Source organism: Pteropus alecto, unplaced genomic scaffold, assembly GCF_000325575.1.
Source record: "Pteropus alecto unplaced genomic scaffold, ASM32557v1 scaffold101, whole genome shotgun sequence".
In the NCBI taxonomy this organism is placed as follows: domain Eukaryota; kingdom Metazoa; phylum Chordata; class Mammalia; order Chiroptera; family Pteropodidae; genus Pteropus; species Pteropus alecto.
Window position 1 is genome coordinate 14,657,575 of NW_006432945.1, and position 6,973 is coordinate 14,664,547.

The window sequence follows — 6,973 nt, forward strand, 5'->3', positions numbered from 1 at the left end:
GGAATGCCAAGAGCGAGGCTTGGAGAAGCTGTAAAAATTTCCCACCCTACCTGCTAACTGAAAAATAGGACAACTTTCAGTCTCGAGGGCAAGAAAGTAAATGCATCGATGATGCCCCTTTCCCAGATCAGCTTGGGGACTTTACTGTCAATATTCCCCAGGAGTGTCCCTGCTCAGAGGAAATAAAAAAAAGAAAAGACAAAAAGCAATTACTACCACCTCACAGCAAGACTGGAGACCTCTAATGTAACCGTTTTGAGAAAAAGCTTAGAAACCACCCAAAAGGTGAAGGGGCAAGGCAGGTTCTGTTCACCCAGAATTCTTCATGCTCCTCTGGAGACCGACGTGTTCATCCATCTATGTGTCCATTTAATTATTTACTTAGCAATCACTGACTGCGCAGTCACCGGGTATCACCTGGGGTTCTCGGGTCAACAAGACGCATTTCCTGTCCCTGAGGAGCTAATTTCTAATATACGAACAAGCCACCAGACACCCATACCAGCAATTTCCATGCTACCTGGTAGTTGTCATGACGGAATTCACACAGGTACTTTGGGGACACGTGATGGGGGGCGGGAGGCTTACCTCACCCAGCGTAGGGAGTCGGGTAAGTGTCTTTCAGGAGGTGATCTCCAGGCTGACATGTGAAAGGAGTAGGAGATACGCCAAGGAGAGAGGAGAAGAAAGAATCTTGATAGAAAACAAGGACGTTCTATTTATTCCTGGGTAAATCTATGACTGCTAGACTTGTAACCCAGCTCACGTCCCAGTGGGTTCTGCAGGAGTAAGGGACCCCCTGAGCCTCTAACATCCGCTCGGACCCAAAGCAGTGAAGCTGCTGATCTATGGAAGGTGGAGTGATGTACATGTTTTCAGAAGATAAACTGAAAAAAAAAAAAAAAAAAAGCGAAGCGAAGAGATTGAACCATACGGTAAAATTCTTCCCTTGCAAAGTGGTGACTCAGCCGAGACCTAAAAGATGAGTCAAGTTAGGTGGGTGAGAGATGGAGATGAACACTCTAGAGCAAATGTTGTGTCCCCAGGCAGAGTGTGCAGTACAGATCACGGGGCGAGCTTGGCAAGATGAGGCGAGCACTTAGGCGAGCACAAAGTAGGTGAATGGTCTAGAGAAGTCTTTTTTAGTCCACAACAAGGTTTAAGTTATGAAGTAAGATAAACATTCTTCGATTATAAACTCTCTGTAGGCTACCTCCCCAAAAAGCTTCCTGATATACTCTCAGAAATAGTATCGTCTTAAAAACACGACCTCTGAAGCCACATTCTTTAAAGTAACACATAGCACTCAATAAGATGCATGTTGACTTTGTCGAGCTGTTTTTTTTTTAAGGTTCAGCTTGGAGATGTTTGCTCACCTGAGAGCATCCCTTGACAGTAGATATTTGCAAAGATTGCATTAACACTGAAAAGCACGCTGTACACTTTGGAGCTACGAAGTGATTGTCTTGTGAAGAATGTAACCAGGCCCTTCTCACCCTAAGCAGTGTCCTTATCCTTGCTTAGACCCCGCCTGAGTTCCTTATAAGGGCTAAGTAAAAGTGATGTCCATTTTATATCATTAACAGTTACCAAACCTTCCAGGGGAAGTTCCCTCTTGATTTTGTATAGGAGGTTTGACAAGGAGCAAACTACAGCATAGGAGGGGATGGGGCACGCATCTCAGGCTTCCCAGAAGATCTCTGTTGCCCAGAAAGGGTGAGACAGGGAAAGCATTTACAAAGTCATTCATAGCAAGGAAGTTTGAACTCAGAGGGAGCTGTGAGTTGGCTGTTTGACTGGGGCATGGGCCAGGGCGTGGGGCTTAAACCTCATGGCTGAGTGCTCCAAGTCCTTTGCCTGGATTTCAGAGAACCGTGACTTGCTCTGTTCTGTCTTGTTTGTCTGTAGGAGACTTAATACATTTGCGGCTGTCTCTTCTTCTAAACATAGAACTGAAACCGATGAATAAGAATCAAGGAGAGGTAGATTTGCAATTAGTACACGGAAGAATTTTGTAATAATTAAAATTGCTTGCAGGTTGCTCAAATGATCTGAAGAGCAGCTATGCAGGCAGCAAGCCTCCACCTAGCGTGGGTGAACCACTGGTCAAAGGAGGTCTGTTCTCTGACCACTCGGGGAATTAGTATCTCCTCTTGCCCTCTCCCACGACAACTGTCTCCTCCCTGTTCTTCGGGTCAGTGAGAGGAACGCTTTATTTTATCAGCCTGGAGTATAATTCTGGTTGGGAACCACTGTTTTAGATGCCATTTGCAGGTTTCTTCTTGTGCCAAGATTTTCCGTTTTCCGATTAATTCATTAACTCTCGTGCCATGCTACTGAGGTAGAAAGAGCCCAGGTCTGCACAGAATGCACTCGACCCAGCCAGGAAGCAGCGTCTTGACCTGCACAGCACTGGCCTCTGAACTAGACTGTGGGACGGCTGTGCCGCGGCCTCTGGGCAAATAGGATGTACTTGGCGAAGCGTGCAGGAAGGGCCATGGTGAAAGAGGGGAATGTCTGAAAACAAACCTTGAAAGTCCTCTCAATTCCTTTGATTCTATTTTTAAACCCTGCTAATATAAGAACAGCAATATTTAGAGTAAAACTTGATTCTCACTTCCTTGATGGAGCCACAGAAATAGACGCTCCCCGTCCGAGGGATAAACAAAATGTCTGGGAGGACAGCCAAGTGCGCTCTCAGACGTCCCCTGCTCTGCTTTGTAATACCTCAGTTTTCGTTTTGCAGTAATAAACCATTTCTTATCATTGCTCTGACTGATAACCCCGACATGACATAATGAAAAGTCTTTTTATAATGAAGTTACTCTCTTTGGGGAAGGGGCGAGTGTGATCTTTATGTAGAAAGCCTGTTCCTTAGAAACCAAACTCCAATAAACAAGGGCAAGGAAGAGCTGAGCTCTAATCAAGTAAACTGACCTTCTCCAGTCCAACTCCTCATTAACCCGTATTTTTTCCAGCTTCCTTAGCTTTTCTGTTTCGTAGTAGACAATCCTCACCTCACAAAGGGTTGGGGGGAAAACATTCTTGTTTTTCTGTTCCCGCTTTGATATGACAGGGTCCCCCCGCAAACCCACGTCGGTTCTCTTCTGTAACTTCCTTTATCTTCAATTATGAATTCCTCATAGGAAAATAGGTCAGTTACTTAAGTGCCGAAGGGTTCAAGTGATCTCGCAAACTACATCTTGGATTTAAAATTCAGAGGACTCCACTAGGAATGTCCATATAGGCTATGCATAAATGTGAGCACACTCGTATATTGATTCGCATAAAAGTAGCATTGATTTGCAAGGGATTCATCAATCAGTTGGAAAAAATCAATAAGTAGGGTGCTATGTTCTAACGCTGAATCTTTGCCTCAGTTGGAAGCCTACAGAAGTGATGCTTTTGTGCAATCAGGAGAATTTCTACACAGATGATCCACCAACGCGTCACTTCTGAAAGCTGCGAGGTGCTGCCGGGAGGAAGGGAGTATGAGAAGGTGTTCGTGCGAATTTCCTCTGTCCTCTGATGATTCACGGTGTTCCTTCCTCTTGGATAACTCCCGCCTGAGAGGTGGGAATGCAGCGGCTTCATCGGTAAGCCCCAGAAGTGCGGTGCAATAGCATTATTTTAAAGTGATGAAAGTCTTTATTTGTAAGAATTATGGCGGGAACTGCCCTTCTTGAAGAACCCAGTCTTTTCCAAGGGTGGTGGAAGGTTCTTGAAACCTTTCCTGAGACAGGCTTCTCAAAAGGGGGCGATGAAGGGGCTACCGGGTCAGACAGGCGAGGAGAGGATTTGGAGAGAAGGAGCTACTGTTAATATCCACCATGAGGCAATTCGAGGATGGACAGACGAGAGCAAAGCTCTTTTAGGGAGTCCGCTGTATGATGGCCCGCCTAGCTGCTCTCTGCTTCTGCTTCCGGACCTCTGCAAAGCTCTATGAGATTTTCAGGGTCTTGAGAACTGGATGATAATTCTTTATAAGTGATACCTATGGTGGTTTGGTTTGAGGCCAGAGCCAGCTGATCTGTTTTCGCACTTAGGAAATGATCATTCACACCAAGTTGATTTTTGATATCAGATCAAGAAGGGTAAAGCACACATTTGAAACACCTATAGTCAAGGCTGGTCTTAGTGATAGGGGAGTCAAATCTGAGCCGCACCTCCTGGGGAAGTCTCTCTACCAGAATATTTTAAACTGGCAAGCTTATGAAATGGCACATCTTTTACCGTGACTTGTAATTCTTAATAGTATTGTTACTTTAAGAGCACGCGCGTGTGCGTGTGTGTGTCTGTGTGTACACAGAGGTTCTCCTCCCCACCTAATTGAGATGAAAGTGAGGAAAGGAAAAGATGTATTAGGCTCCTTAGCCAACACCCCAGAATGGGATTAGTGGCAATCACCTAATTTACTTTCTGACAATTTAATCTAAAATAGAATTTAAAGAGGACAAGATGGACTACACCATCTGCTATATTTATAGTCAAAGAGAACGATAATTAAATCAACTCTATGGTAACAAAATTCAAAATAAAAATTGAGGAATTAGTTCTTTGTATGGAAAAAAAAAAAAAGTTTTATGGCTCAGAACAAGAATCCCTACCCCGCCCGGTGAGGTACTAAAAGTGTTTCCACGGTAACCAGAAACTGGATAAAAATAACTATTATCAGCTTCATTACTCAGGATTATTTTAGAATTACTAACTCATGGGATTAGGCAAGAGAAAGAAAAGAAAAATCATAACAGAAGAAGTAAAATTATGATTTTTTTCAAATAATAAATATATATACCTGGAAAACATTAGGATTGATTAAAAAGCTTTTACTAACAACCAGAGAATAAGCATAGCAACTGGTTAAATAATTAATTCGCAACTATCAATAGTTTTTCAAGATTAAAATAAATGAGAAAATATAATGGGAAAAAGATACCATCCATGATAAAAACAAAAGAGATAAATACCTAGAAACGAACTTAATATGCAGGACCTATCTAATCAAAGCTTTAATTTCTTTACAGGAACAGAGAAGAAATCTTGAATCAATAGAAAAATAATAGTTTTTTTTGTTTGGATAGGAACATGTTAATATTTAAATGAGACTAATTCTCCCTAAATTAAGGTAGAACTTTAAAGCAAACCCAACAAATATACTAGAAGGATTTTCTTTAACATAGCAAGCTGATTCTAAAATTCATGTGAAAATAAACAAACAAAAAGTGATCCACAGAAGAATTCTGATGCACAAAAGTAAGGAGGGATAAATAGTGTACTAGTAACTAAAATAACCACTGCTGTATTCCAAACACACAGACGAATGGTGGTTACACAGCATGCTTTCATGAAAACGTTGGATAAAGGCATAAAAGAATGAATTTGAGCCAGAACGACAACTAGTTGGTGCTGGTAGAGACGTGATGATCTGTGGAGTAGCAAAGAGAATCTAGAGACATACTCAGATCCGAGTGGGAAATTAGCATGAGATACAGATGACTCCTGGGTTATTGGATGGGGATAATTAGCCATTTAGAGAAACAAACAAACGAACAAAAATGAAATAAAGCCAATCACTACCTCACTCCTTGTATCAAAGTAAATTCTAGATGCAAAAAAAAAATAAAAAGTTAATTTTATCATGTGGGCAGTCCTTTCTAAACAAAATCCAAAGTCTAGAAACTTAAAGAAAAAGACTCAAAAGTTTACATAAAATTAAGAATTTAAAACATTGAGTAAAACCAAACCAATTAACCAATAAAAAAAAAAATCATAAACTAAGTAGACAGGCATGACAAGCCTGGAAGACAAATTGGATCTAGATTAATTTTTAACAGAAACTGAGGGAAGCGACATTCCGAGAAGAGCCAAGAAGGCCACAAACAATGCCAGGAAAATGAATAAAATGACTGAGTTACAAGGGCGTGTGTGAAGAGCAAGGGCGTGCCTCAGGAGACAAGTGGGAAGAATTCGTCGGTTGGGTTCATTTTTGTCTGGGCTGAGCGTCTCGGCACCACAGCTGTGCCTGCACAGCGTGACAGCGTGGGAGTCCTCGTCTTTGGATGAAGTTAGCCGTGAGGCAGGCCCACGCCCACGCCAGGATGGCCAACACGCGACCTCCAGTAGGTAGGTGATCTGGTCAGACTTCACACCAAAGTAATAAAAAGAACAATAGATGCGCCTCCTGAGTGTTTTCAGTGGTGGCAGGCTTCTCCAAGCTGGAGATAGCCTGGGGTGACAAGGAGAAGCAGAGGGACTCTGCCCCCCGCGGCCCACGACCGCTCCCTGGGCTGTGTGGAAGACACATCTCTTGGTGTTTGCCACTGAATGCTACAGCTGCACCCCGGCCAGCGGGTTGGCTGCGCTGCCTGTGCACAGACGTGGGTGGGATATTCCGGAGCCATCCTACACCCCAGGCACCTCTGGTGTTGAATGAGACCTTAGTTACCGAGGAAGAAGCGAAAAGAGTGAGGACAGGAAAAGGTTTTGTCCTTTGCCCTCTTAAAGTATTGTTTTTTTCCTGACATAAGGACATGAGTGCAAGGACCAAGTTGAATGAGAGGGCGTATTTTCGGATGGTCAGGCTGGGAAGTGCTGCCTTTGAGGCTCTGGCATAAATATACCTCAGCCTTGCCCGTGGCTACGGCAACTGCCTGCAGTTGCAGGTCTCTGAATATCCTTCGAGGCTCCTGGGGCAAAGGCAAGGTTATTTCCTGTCACCTCAATTGGCCTGAAGGGCACATGCTCACTTTTATCTCACACTTATTCTTTTCTTGTAATATATTTATGAAAATGATCAAGTCTGGACTTCTGAGGCTTGACCCTTCCAACCCCACGAGATCATATCAGAACACATTTATTTTTACGAGGTGCCCCCACCCCGTGGTCTGAACTGACGGTTTTGCCCATCCTCAGTGCAGTACAGCTTTAAGACTTTTGTTGTCCACTCCCCCAGCCCTCCCCCAGCCCCGCCCCC

The 6,973-nt window shown here is 43.5% G+C and overlaps 2 long non-coding RNA genes across 2 annotated transcripts in view; both read left to right on the top strand.

Annotated features, from left to right (window-relative positions):
- The first annotated feature begins 6 nt into the window (after window positions 1-6).
- LOC112476422 lies at window positions 7-5,505 on the top strand. The gene is made up of 3 exons (XR_003045057.1): window positions 7-550; window positions 3,381-3,596; window positions 5,025-5,505. It is a non-coding gene; the product is annotated as an uncharacterized LOC112476422 (long non-coding RNA).
- Window positions 5,506-5,716: 211 nt separating this feature from the next.
- The window catches only part of LOC107195400, a 5,035-nt gene continuing 3,778 nt past the window's right edge, over window positions 5,717-6,973 (top strand). Inside the window, exon 1 of the long non-coding RNA XR_003045056.1 lies at window positions 5,717-6,123. This is a non-coding gene — a long non-coding RNA (uncharacterized LOC107195400). The remainder of the gene's footprint in view (window positions 6,124-6,973) is intronic.